At 49.2% G+C, this 14,435-nt stretch overlaps 1 long non-coding RNA gene across 1 annotated transcript; it reads left to right on the forward strand.

The window, feature by feature from the left end:
• Positions 1-5,807: 5,807 nt before the first annotated feature.
• LOC146025885 (uncharacterized) lies at positions 5,808-10,950 on the forward strand. Its single transcript, XR_014454313.1, has 5 exons — positions 5,808-6,182; positions 8,107-8,478; positions 8,577-8,642; positions 10,047-10,159; positions 10,448-10,950. It is a non-coding gene; the product is annotated as an uncharacterized LOC146025885 (long non-coding RNA).
• The last annotated feature ends 3,485 nt before the right edge of the window (positions 10,951-14,435 follow it).

Below are 14,435 nucleotides of genomic sequence, written 5' to 3' on the forward strand. Positions count from 1 at the left end.
GCTAAATATATAAGAGAGAAGAGAAGAAAAAGGGTTTGTATTGGATGCACTCCTTACAGTTGATCGAATAATTTTTGGTAAATTCCTTTTTATTTAAAAAGTGGGAGCTCCTATTATCTTTATTTGGTATATGGTGGATAAGGAGACGGCCACATGTAGCGAAAATAAGGGGTTCAAAAATACACATTAACACACAAACATTAATGGTGTTTGTAGGAAGAAAGATTAGTGATTTAAAGATTTAAAATGTAGGTAGAGAGGACTGTAGGCTGTTGGTGCTTAGATGCATATAGGGGTATATTCCCCACCAGGATGTGTTTCTGACAGTGTTCTGATATCACACTTGTAATCTCCACCAATTCACACTTTAGGTAATTGCCTTTAATTGGCTTTCAATCGTGCAAATGGCTCCCTTTTGGGAAAAACGATATTAGTTATAAGGTATAGTGTCTGCTGTTCAATTCTGGACACTAGATCCAATAAATGTGTCTATTTACATCACATTGACACTGTTAAGAAGTTGAGATATGAATACCTCTTGTATATTATCACACGAGATGAAAAAACTGGAGCAGCAGTGTCCTCTGCTGGACAGATTCAATATTACACTTTGTCTATTGCCGCACCCGACTGGTATTTTTACGGTAAGTAATATGGGGTATACCCTGAAGGAGATTAGGTATGCCCTCTGCTGGTATGCTTGCGCAGGGTCAGTTATTCAGATAGCGATACAGAGACACCTCGTATGACCAGGGTGTGTCCCTGACAGTACTCTGCTATCACACTGTGAGTCTCCCCCAGTTTACACTTTGAGTAATTGCCTTTATTGGCTTTCAAAGGTGTGGGTAGCTACCTTGGTGGAATAAACACACTTTATTGCAAGGTACAGTGTCTCGTGTTCAGTTATGGACATTCAATACATTTATGTCTATTTACATCACGTTACTGCACCAAACTGGTATTTTTGAGGTAGGTGATAAGGGGTGTACCCTGATGGTTCATAAATCAGGGATACCCTCTGTTAGTATACTTGTACAGTGTCAATTATTTAGACAAGAATATATCAATACCTGGTGTGACCAGGGTGTATTACTGACAGTGCTCGGATGTCACACTTATAATCTCCACCAGTTTGTATTTTGAATCAATGCCTTTATTGGCTTACAATAGTGTGAGTGACTACTTTGGTGGGATAAACACGATTTGTTGCAAGATACAGTGTCTGATGTTCATTTACGGACATTCAATACAATTGTGTCTATTTGTATCACATTACTGCCCCAAACTGGTATTTTTGAGGCGGGTGATATAGTGTTACTGATGGTACTTTGATAACACACGTATAATCTCCACCAATTTACACTTTGGATAATTGCCTTTATTGGCTTTCAATAGTGTAACTGGCTCCCTTTAAGGGATAGAAAATATTAGTTTGTCAGAGACAGTGTCTGATGTTCAATTATAGACACTCAAATGCAACAATTGTGTCTTATTTACACCATTTAAACCAGGGGTGGGGAACCTTTTTTCTACCGAGGGCCATTTGGAAAATTTGAAAACCCTTCGGGGGCCATATAAAAATGATCAATTATCGGCATATACATGTGGGCATTATACACAGGGCAGCGGCATATACATGTGGGAATTATACACACGGACAGCGGCATATACATGTGGGCATTATACACAGGGCAGCGGCATATACATGTGGGCATTATACACACGGGCAGCGGCATATACATGTGGGCATTATACACACGGGCAGCGGCATATACATGTGGGCATTATACACACGGCAGCAGCATATACTTGTGGGCATTATACACAGGGCAGCGGCATATACATGTGGGCATTATACACACGGGCAGCGGCATATACATGTGGGCATTATACACACGGACAGCGGCATATACATGTGGGCATTATACACACGGCAGCAGCATATACTTGTGGGCATTATACACATGGGCAGCGGTTATACATGTGGGCATTATACACAGGGCAGCGGCATATACATGTGGGCATTATACACAGGGCAGCGGCATATACATGTGGGCATTATACACACGGGCAGCGGCATATACATGTGGGCATTATACACAGGGCAGCGGCATATACATGTGGGCATTATACACACAGGCAGCGGCATATACATGTGGGCATTATACACAGGGCAGCGGCATATACATGTGGGTATTATACACAGGGCAGTGGCATATACACGTGGGCATTATACACAGGGCAGCGGCATATACATGTGGGCATTATACACACGGGCAGCGGCATATACATGTGGGCATTATACACACGGGCAGCGGCATATACATGTGGGCATTATACACACGGGCAGCGGCATATACATGTGGGCATTATACACAGGGGCATTGGCATATACATGTGGGCATTATACACAAGGGCAGCGGCATATACATGTGGGCATTATACACACGGGCAGCGGCATATACATGTGGGCATTATACACACGGGCAGCGGCATATACATGTGGGCATTATACACAGGGCAGCGGCATATACATGTGGGCATTATACACAGGGCAGCGGCATATACATATGGGCATTATACACCGGGCAGCGGCATATACATGTGGGCATTATACACACGGGCAGCGGCATATACATGTGGGCATTATACACACGGGCAGCGGCATATACATGTGGGCATTATACACACGGGCAGCGGCATATACATGTGGGCATTATACACACGGGCAGCGGCATATACATGTGGGCATTATACACACGGGCAGCGGCATATACATGTGGGCAGAGACACCATAAAAAGTGACAGTGTGGAGGAAGGGGGGGTGTCACTCCCAAACAGGTTAATGTGATTATGTCTGATTATGAGAATCAGACATAATCACATTAACCTGTTTGGGGGTGAATCCAGGGGTAAATGACAATCCCTGGATGTGTCAGTCACTGGGGAAGGGAGGATGAGAGAAGCAGCATTGGCGGGCGCATCTTCTGCATATCTCCCCCGCCACCCGCCCTGCTATATTACCGATTAATCAGCTGCCCGCCCGCCTATATTACTGATGTATTATCAGCCGTCCGCCCTCCTATATTATATACCAGGCGCCGGGGAAGGCTGCTGCTGCTGCCGCCGGGTAGATGTGTAGAAGACGCGCCCGCCAATCACAGTGGCTGTGGAGGGGATGCGCCGGCAGTGATTGACGGGCACGTCTTATGCACATCTCCCCGGCGGCAGCAGCAGCCATCCCCGGCGGCTGGTATGAAATATAGGCGGCCGGGCGGATGATACCTCTGTATAGGCGGGCGGCTGTAATATAGGCAGGCGGGCGGGCCGGACATACTGGGTGCGGGGGCCGTATCCGGCCGGCGGGCTGGAGGTTCCCCACCCCTGATTTAAACCATCGATTATTTAAAATCATTGATGGTCGATGGGCATCCCTAGAGCTGGAGGAGGGTGGGGGACAGTATGCAGCTCCTGGCAGTGGGTGAGCGTCTCCTCCCACTGGGAGGGAGTGAGCGTGCATGAGAGCAGGAGGCTGTATAATAGTGGTATGTGGGCAAGACATTGATAAAAGTTGTGGCGCTGGTGCAGAGGACCGTGGGGTCACTTCTGGCAGTGGGGGAACCTGCAGCACGGCAGCCAGGGCCGGATTTCCCACCTAGGGGCGGCACCTGCTTGTGGCGGTACAGGATCCCCCATTGTCACGGGGGTACGTGAAATGCGGGAGAGGGGTTGCGGGGGTCCGCTGGAGGGTGGAATTGCCGGAAAGGGGTCAGGGGGGTCTGCAAATTGCGGGAGGGGGAAGGGGGGTGCGGGGGATCCGCGATTAGTGGGAGGGGGCGGGGGTCCGCAAATCGTGGGAGGGTGCCCGGGGGGGGGGGCCTTGAATTGCGGGAAGGGGGTCCACAAATTGCGGGAGGGGGGTTGTCGGGGTCAGTGAATCGCGGGAGGGGCACGGGGGGTGCCGTGAATCAAGGGAGGGGCACGGGGGCACGGGGGTGCTGTGAATCAAGGGAGAGTGGCGCAGAGGGGGGCGCAGGGGGGGTGGCACGGAGGGGGGGCGCGAATCGCTGGAGGGGAGGATGCAGGAGGGTGGCGCTACAGGGGGTTCCGTGAATCGTGGGAGGGGGTCCGCAAATCGCGCGCGGGGGGGGGGGGCGTGAATGGCGGTGGTCCGCAAATCGCTGGAGGGGGGGGCACGGGGGTCCATGAAAACGTTATACACATAAAACACTGGTCTTTTTCCTAGGGGGGGCGGGTTTGTGTATGCCGCTGGGCGGGAACATTAGCTACACAGGGGATGAGTGACAGATCTGGCTAAATATATAAGAGATCTCTCAGACATTAGAATGCCCCCATTTATTTCTGCAAAACGAATGCAGCAAATTAAATATTTATACATGTAATAGACCAAAGACAAATAAAAGCAATACATACATTAAAATATTAAATTATGCAGCCTTTGGAATTTGCAAGAGAACAAAACAAGAAATATATTAAATCTCATGAATGGCCCACTACAAGGAGAGGACATTACAGCCGGGAACCACCACCCTGGCTGCAGAGCTGACACTCACCTGTCCGAGGCCACAAGGTGTGCACCACTCATTGGGCTACTCCGGGACTCATGTCGACCTTTTTAATGTCGCCATTTTGACCATGTCAACCTTTTGACTGTCGATCTGTTGACCCTGTCGACCAATAGTGGTCGGCCTTTTGACTGTAGTCCTAGACATTGTGGGGGAAATTTACCAATATGAAAAACCTAGTTTTTCGTATTAGTATTTCCCCTACGACTGCATACGACTGTTTCAGTCGTATGCAAAGTCGTGTTCCGGAGGGGAAATTACAAAGCAGTCATATACGACTGCTTTGTAACCCTCCGATGGTGTAACCATTCGTATTAGCTGGCCATATATACGGCCGCTAATACGAATGTTTCTAGCAGTCTGCACGGATCAGTCAGATCCGTGCAGGCTGCAGAGTGTAAATAAAAATAAATAAATAAATAAAAAAAATCGGCGTGGGGTCCCCCCCACAGCCGAAACCAGCACCAGGCTGACGGAGCCTGGAGCCGGTAATTAAAAATCAGGGAACCCGACAAACAGGGGTTCCCCGATTTTTAACAACCAGCCCCAGGCTCCAGGTCTGGGACTGGCTCCCAAAATACGGGGGACAAAATGAGTAGGGGTCCCCCGTATTTTAAGAACCAACCCCAGGCCAAACCAGCCAGCAGGGTAATGTCACAGCCGGGGGACACTCATTATATAAGGTTCCCGAGGCCAAAACATTAACCCTTCCGACCAGTCAGCCTGGCCAGGGGCCATGGGGGAGTGGGGACCCCCCCCAATAAAGGGGTCCCCCCCTCCAGGACTTACCTGACCAGGCTGAAGCCTGGTGCTGTCCCCGGTGGCCCTGTGCGGTGGCCACCGGGCTGATTCTGTGTAAAAGAATAGATGAAAACCTATTGTTTAAAACTGTGGAACTATAGGGCCTTATTTTGGTTCATTCTTTCAGACAAAATCCTTCTTAGATGGACAAAACCATGTGCACTGCAGGGGGGGGGGGGGGCAGATGTAACATGTGCAGAGAGAATTAGATTTGGGTGAGTAATTTTGTTTCTGTGCAGGGAAAATACTGGCTGCTTTATTTTTACACTGCAATATAGATCTCACTTTGAAGTAAAACCCCACCCAAATCTAATTCTCTCTGCACAAGTAACACCTGCCCCACCTGCAGTGCACATGGTTTTGCCCATCTAAGAAGGATTTTGTCAGAAAGAATGAACCAAAATAAGGCCCTATGAGTCCCAGCAAGCCTCCTCCGCAAGCTGGGACTTGGAGAACCACAAGTCCCAGCCTGCGGGGCATTAAAGGGCCCGCTGGCACTTGTAGTTCCACAGTAATAAAAATAGTACAATAAACACACACTGACAATGAAAATAAAAGTTTAATACATCCATTACACACATACTGATACTTACCTATCTTGATCCCGTAGGTAGCCCTCTTTCCTGGTGTCCGGTGTCCTGTGTCGTCCTCCAGGTCCATGTCGGCGGTCCGTGTCGTCCTCCAGGTCCATGGCGGTGTCCGGGTCCGAAGTAATCCATGTTGGAGCTGTGGAAGGAAATCCTACTCACCTGGTCCTGTGCTGACGATGTCTTCTCTTGGTCCGACGTAGTCCAGGTAATCTTCAAGCTGTCGCCGGTCCCCACACGCATCGCACTGAGGAGAGATGCAGAGATATTTCATACTCGGCGCCTCTCCTCAGAATGATTCCATTGGCCGCCTAGCGGCCAATCAGGAGCCAAGAAAGTTGGCTTAAAAACATTAATCAGAAGCCATTTATGTGCTTAAAGACAGCAGAACGGTGGCATTAAACAGGGACAGTTTGCAGAGTTTTGCAGAGTGGTTTGGAGTTGCTGATTTGTGATGTGGCCCATTTGGAGGAGCTGCGCAGGAGGGAGAAAGCTGCACACCAGATCCAGGTAGCCCCCCGACTACTGCGTACCCCACGTATGTATCGTGCTCGGCTGTACCTGGACTCCCTCTCGGATCAACAGGTTGTGGGGATGTTTAGGCTGAACCGCAATAACCTGTTGGACTTATATGAGAAGGTGAGAGATGATTTAGACCCTTTCGGGGGGGGGGGGGGGGCAACTATGCAGTGTCTGGCCTGCAGAAATTAATGTGTACCCTCTACTATTTGGCCACAGGCTCCACTCAGTCTGTGACCTCATGGTCCTTGGGGGTATCACAGCCCACTTTCTATAAGCATTTTACTCAAGTGTTACTTGCTTTAAAGAAGTTGTGGCGGACATACATCAGATTCCCACGTTCTGAGTTGGAGTGGCAGGACCACAAGGTAGCTTTCTATAGACTCTCAGCATTCCCTCACGTGCTGGGAGCTATAGACTGCACACACATTGGGATTAGGGCACCGCTCGTGCGGGGATACGTCTATGTCAATCGGCGTGGGCCGTCCAGGTGGTATGTGATGGTCATCTCAAAATCCTAAGTGTTGTAGCAGGCTTCCCTGGGAACTGCCATGACGCCTATATTCTGAGGCACTCAGCCCTCTGCAACCGATTCAACCAAAAACAAATGCCAGAGGGTTGGCTACTTGGTAAGTACATTTTTACATATTACCCTGTCACGGCTAAAGGGCTGGATGGAGTCGTGTGGTGCACAGGAACTGGAGACGGACCAGGAGGAGTAGGATTGAAACGTGCCGGTTTAATAACGGATTTCATAAATGATAAACTCAAATACTTCTTTAAGTGACAGTTGGATAACTTAAATAGAGTCCAGCACAATACTAATAACGGGCAGGTAAATCTGGAAACGTATACTTGATGAGCCAGAGTACATAGAGGAAGATCCGGAAAGAGGTTGATTTGATGATAGAAGAAATGGATCCGGATGACTGAAAGATGATGGAATGAATGAGTTGAATGAAGGAGGAGAGCGGAAAGCTGAGCATGGTAATTCTGGGACACAAGCAGGAACAAGCACTAGGTAGGACTTGCAGCATTGGTGTCAGGAGAAAACTTCCTTGTAGAAAGATGCAGGGAGCAAGGCACCAGAGTCAGGAGGGAAAGAGCCAGGATCTGGGAATCAGCTAGGAGTTGTGAATGACTCCAAAGACTCATTGCACTGACACTGATCAGCCTAGGCAGATCCCCTATATCCCCAGGGGGCGGCTGCCATTGGCTGTCAGCGCAGGATGAGGAGGGAACCTTCACTCTGGGCCAATCTGTCTCCTGCCCTTAACCAAGATGGCGACGCCGGCCTCCCGGCGTCGCTATCTGCAAGGACGTCACTACCCGACGCTCCCCTGCTGCCATCCCCACCTGGAGCTGCTGCTACCCGCACACCGCAGACCAAGACCTGCACACGCTAGCCGGCGGCGGGCGCGGACGGGTGAGTACTGTACCCGCCGCGCTCCGTCGCGGCTACTTGTGACATACCCTCTCTGTCCTTATTTGTACCTGCTCAAATGTGTGTGTTTCCAGTTTCACAAGCATATTGCTCTTGTCCCAGTTGACTCCTGTTTGCACAATGCACATACCTTACCATATAAAGCAATAACTTCCTATCTGTGTTTTAGGTGACTGAGGATATGGGTGTGTTTCCTGGCTCATGACACCTTTGCGCTCCCCAGAGGGCCCTGCACAGCACCAGTATAATGAAGCCCATATTGCAACCCGCAATGTGGTGGAGCGTACATTTGTAATATTGAAAAGTAGATTCCGGTGTTTGGACCGGTCATAGGGTACGCTGCTTTACCACCCAGCAAAAGTAGTGATGATCGTCCAGGCTTGCTGCATGTTACACAACATAGCCCTGTCCCAACAATCCTATGTGGAGGAGGAACCTGCAGCAGTCGTGCAGGAAGCCCAACCTACCACACCTCGGGTAGTGAGGGGTACGCAGAGGGGGAATCTGGTGCGTACAGAAATCATCAGGCGTTACTTTTCTGGTAAGCACATGTGCCCTGTCTTCCAACATGTACCTTTGCTGTAAGTGTACTCATAAACAATTTATTTAGCAATACCATCTGTTTCCACCCACATTTAGCCTAATACACAGAGCCCAACTGATGCAGCTGGTGGTGCTGACCTATCCCTTGCTGTAATCAACCTTGTAAGTACATTTGTAACATGTATGAATTAATTTTGCTCTAAAACATGGCTCACCTGGGGCGGGATGCTATATAGCAGAAATGCGGTAAAAACCCCGTTTTCGGGGTTTCTACCGCATTTCTATATGCTATATGGCGCCTCCGCAGTGTCAGCGCTGCGGAGGGAATCGCCAGCTAAAGCTGGCGAATCCCTGCAGAAGCCTATGGGCTTCTTACCGCAGCGCTGTTTGAGGGATCCGTCACGGATCCCTCCCAGCGTGCCCTGCGGCCGGCGCCGGGGTCTGCGCATGCGCAGATGGACTCCCGGGTCACAGACCCGGAAGTCCAGTGCCGGCACCGCATCGCAAGGGACAGCTCTTACCGCAAGAGCTGTCCCTTGCATGAATAACGGCATATGTTATAGCATATGCCGTTATTAAAAATGCGATGTCCGGCGAAGGGGGGCCGCGGATGTTATAACATCCCGCCCCTGGTATTGTGGAACTACACGTGCCAGCATGCCCTGACACACTATAACCATTACAATCCAAACAATGAGTGCCAGAGCTTGCTGGAATATGTAGTTCCACAACCTTTGACGGGCCACGAGTTACCCAACACTACTTTTCAGCAATCCCATGGCCATATACCATTACACTATGTCATATTTCACACAACAATTGTTTTAAAAATAATACACAGACAAAATGGTATGCGTTTAGACATTTTTAATGCAGTATAGTATGTCATAAACAACCTGCATTTTTGTCACTCAAACATTCGTACTGTCGGGGGATGTTACAAGATGTATTGCATATTACATACAAATAAAAAATGTAAAAAAAAAATTAATTATTTTTTCCCACCATCAGCCCACCCTAAACCACTTCTTGAAGATGCACCCAGGCCACCCCGGGTCCTAATACTCCAACGGGGTGGGGAAGTGGGGGAGCCACTTACTGGGGTGCTAGATACACTACTCAGTGTAGATGCTGCTGCACCTATGACATTGCCTTCCAGCTGCTGAATTTGTGCCTGCATACCTATTAAGGCATTGGTCTGCGCTGTGCATGATTGGCTAAGTGCAGCTATACTTTGCGCAAGGCTGCCAATATGGCTATTCTGTTCCCTTACAGCAGAAGTAAGATCTGCAAAACTGGTGTCAATGCTATTAGTCATGCGCACATGAGTACCTACACCAACCCGTACACTCCTTGAAATGTTTCTTAATTGAAGAAAAGTGTGACGCATGTACCCCTGGATGTTCCCTATTTGCAGGCTTTGGGAGGCCATAAATTCTATTTAGGAGTTAGCTACTTGTGCAGCAGAAGCTGCTGTATGGGGTGTGTTTGTGGGTGGGGGTGGGTTGGGAGTCACCCCACTTGGGGGAAGATCACTCTGTGATGCCGTCTGTATTTCCTCCTCAGCCGCAAAGGTCTCCACGGGTTCGAGAATGATGTCCATTTCGTCCATCATCATATCAGAGGATTCTGTTGGTTGTGTTCCTAGTTGTACAGTACCTGTGGATACAGATGAAGAGGTAAGTACTGATGCATATATAGGCCAGTCTCTCTTCAGTACTGTTTTTGAAAGGGCTTGAGATGCTGAACGCACATAACTAGGGGTATTATGTACTTACACATGTACCCCGATACTGCATGTACCATTGATATTAATAATAAGTGAGATGGCTAGGTCAGATTACATTCATTTCCGTTGCAATGTAGCAGCAGGAGATGAATGTAGTGTGAGATATTGTTGATGTGATATGGGTGTGTGTACTGTATATGTAATGGCCTGTTTTTTGTTCCTTTACCTGCTTCCACAGATTCTGCTCCAACGGGCCTTCTTTTCTGTGATGCGTGAGCACTTCGGGACGGACAATCTGTGAAAGTAAAGATGGGCAGCCATTATGTACTTTGCAATGGATAAGCATTTACGGCAAACATGCATTGAAATGACATTAATGGACAATGCTTCCTTTGGTTAAGGACTACATTATTTAGTCCCCACATTATTTAACATATGTTTTACACCTGAATATTTTTTTAAATTATTATTATTAAACTATTTGACACATTATAACTGGTGGAAAATCTGTGGTATGTAGGCATGGCAGCTAAACCACCAGTACACCAATGTTTTTTAGGCCACATATATGTTAAGCTGCTAGAAAGAATGTTAAAGTGTTGATCAATATCAGCAGTTGTGGAACTACAAGGCCCAGCATTATGACCAATTTGAAAGTAGGAGCAGGCAATTTTTTTTGCCTGACCTTGCTGGGCTATGTAGTTCCACAGCAGCACTTTACTTAGCATAACAATACAAGTGAACATTACAGTTTAAAAACATTGCCATGTATGTTTAAGATTGCATGTGGTCACACTTACCAGCTCTGGATGGCGTTTGCGGCATATCGGTATCCGCGACGTGCATGCCAGGCAGGACCTCAGGGGGTATGATTCTTTTGAGCTTGACCTCATAGGACGTGTAGCAGACAGTGGTGGGGCTTCCTCCGCCAGTCTTGGTGGCCTCCTCCAACTCCATGGCCATTTTACTTTTGAGGTGTCTCTTTATATCGTTGAACCTCTTCTTGACGTTTCTGACCAGGCGCTTGTGCTGACTTACAGCGTTCACCGCCTGGGTGATGTCCTTCCACATAGCCCTTTCCCGCTGTGCAGTGGTCTTGTCTTTTTCTGGTGACTTTTCCCCAGTAACCGGTCAAACAGGGGTATGATAGCCCGGACAAGCGCAGCATTTTCCTCGTAGGAGAATCTCACCTTTCTGCCACTTTTTGTGCGGCCAGCTTCTACCTCCTCCTCCTCATTTTCTACTCCAGCCATGTACCTCTCCTCCTCCATGCCAGTGTCTTCCTCCTCCTCACCTCCATCTTCCTCCACCTCTGACATGTGGCCCTCCTGCAGCTGCTCTTGGGTATGGAATAGGTCCTGGGTATAGGATGGGGATGCCAGCGGATCCTCCACCTCCTGCTGGGGCTGGTCCGCCAGGGCCTGGTCTGGGGCTGGCCTTGCTGTGGCCATGCTGCCTGCCACACTGCTGCCACTCCCTGTAATGGAGGACAACCTCAGCAGTCCCCTGCTGCCTCTCCCACTTGGCTGGCTGCTGCCACTGCCTCCTCTGCCACTGCTCCCTCTGCCACTGCTCCCTCTGCCACTGCTCACTCTGCCACTCCTCACTCTGTCACTCCTCACTCTGCCACCAACACCTCTTCCTCTGCTCACACTGCCACTGCTCCTCTCCATGCTCCTTACTTCCTATCAAAGAGTAAAAATGGCGCCAGTGCCCCTTTATATAGGGGGTGTGATGCATAATAGAGGGGACAGAGGTGGGCCAATAGGTTAGGGGACCGGCGGAAGAAATGACCGGCGGAAGAAATCGCACTTTTATGTGTCATAAAATCGCACCACTTCGCCGAAAATCGCACTACTTCGCACTTTTCAGCCTCCAAATCACATTCCATTAAATATGCGAATTATTACAAAAAAATGCGATTTCAAAAAGTGCGAAGAGCAGCGATGTGGAGCGAGATAAAAAAATGCGCTTTTGGGGGACATTTACCAAAATGGATTCGTAGAAAAAAGGTGTATTCGTAGGGAGAAATACACCTTTTTTTTCACGAATTTGTATTTTCGGGATTTACAATCCCAAAAATACAACAATTCGTAGTCCTAAAGATGGAACATTCGTATTTGTATTTACAAATACGAATGTCCTACACCATCGATAGGATACGACAGAAATCACCATTCAAAAGAATGGTGGTTCCTGATGTACTAAGCAGCCGTACTGATAATACGGCTGCTAAGTGGTGTGAAACACCCACGCAAATACGACAGGAAAATAGAACACCATTTTCCTGTTCTATTTGCGTTTTAGCCTGCACGGATCAGTCAGATCCGTGCAGGCTGCAGTGTAAAAAAATATAATAAAAAAAAAATATAAAAAAAACAAAAAACGGCGTGGGGTCCCCCCCACAGCTGTAACCAGCACCAGGCTGAAGGAGCCGGGGCCGGTAATTAAAAATCAGGGAACCCGACAAATAGGGGTTCCCCGATTTTTAACAACCAGCCCCAGGCTCCAGGTCCGGGGCTGGTTCCCAAAATACGGGGGACAAAATGTCTGGGGGTCCCCCGTATTTCAAGAACCAGTCCCAGGCACAACCAGCCAGCAGGGTAATGTCACAGCCGGGGGACACTTATGATATAAGGTCCCGCGGCCAAAACATTAACCCTACCGACCAGTCAGCCTGGCCAGGGGCCCAGGGGGAGTGGGGACCCCCCCAATGAAGGGGTCCCCCCCGCCCAGGACTTACCTGACCAGGCTGAAGCCTGGTACTGTCCCCGATGCCCCTGGGCGGTGGGCATCGGGCTGATTATGGTGTAAAAAAATAGATTAAACTATTGTTTTTTACTGTGGCACTACAAGTGCCAGCAAGCCTCCCCAGCAAGCTGGGACTTGGAGAACCACAAGTCCCAGCCTGCTGGGCATTAAAGGGCCCGCTGGCACTTGTAGTTCCACAGTTAAAAAAATAGTACACAAAACACACTGACACACTTTTAAAATAAAACTTTAATACATACAAAGCCCACACATACTAATACTTACCTATCTTCTTTCCGTAGGTAGCCCTGATGTCCTGGTCCTGTGTCGTCGTCTTCTGGTCCTGTGTTGTCTTCTGCCTCCATGTCGACCGTCGCTGTCGCCGCTGCCGTCCGGATCCGACGAAATCCATTTGGGAAGCTGTGGAAGGAAACCATACTCACCTGTCCCAGGGCGACGTAGTCCAGGTAAGTGTCTTGGCAAAAAAACAAACCAACACGCGAAACCAGCCGGACAGAGAGTCGCACGGTGTTTGTTCACATCGTGCGGCTCCGCCTCCCGAATGCCGCTATTGGCCGCCTTGCGGCCTAGCGGCTCCTGATTGGCCGCTAGGCCGCAAGGCGGCCAATAGCGGCATTCGGGAGGCGGAGCCGCACGATGTACACAGAGTACCGTGCGTCTCCCTGTCCGGCTGGTTTCGGGGTGTTCGGTTTGTTTTTTTGCCAAGACACTTACCTGGACTACGTCGCGCTGGGACAGGTGAGTATGGTTTCCTTCCACAGCTTCCCAAATGGATTTCGTCGGATCCGGACGGCAACGGCGACAGCGACGGTCGACATGGAGGCAGAAGACGACACAGGACCAGAAGACGACGACACAGGACCAGGACATCAGGGCTACCTACGGAAAGAAGATAGGTAAGTATTGGTACTTGTGAGTTATCTGGGCGCCGATTTCTAAATCTGGTCGGATCGGGCACATCGCATCGCATCGCATGCGACCATCGGATGCGATGCGATGCGATGACCCGATTTTTCCATAGGAATCAATGTTAAAATGGACTGAGTCCATTTTAACATGGAATTCAATGGGAAAAAGGGGTCCTTTTCATACCCCTACTATCCAAGTGGGCATGGAGTTGGATAAAAACCTGTGGCGAGCGTAGCGAGCCACCGAGCCCGAAGCGTGGCGAGCGTAGCGCGCCCCGCGAGGGGACACAGAATAACGTCCCCGCGCGGGGCTCGCTTCGCTCGCCACGCTTCGGGCTCGGTGGCTCGCTACGCTCGCCACAGGTTTATATCCAACTCCATGCCCACTTGGATAGTAGGGGTATGAAAAGGACCCCTTTTTCCCATTGAATTCCATGTTAAAATGGACTCAGTCCATTTTAACATTGATTCCTATGGAAAAATCAGGTCATCGCATCCGATGGTCGAATGCAATGCGATGCGATGCGATATCGCATCGCATCGCAT

This window comes from Crinia signifera, chromosome 1, assembly GCF_055691185.1.
Source record: "Crinia signifera chromosome 1, ASM5569118v1, whole genome shotgun sequence".
NCBI classification, from domain to species: Eukaryota; Metazoa; Chordata; class Amphibia; order Anura; family Myobatrachidae; genus Crinia; species Crinia signifera.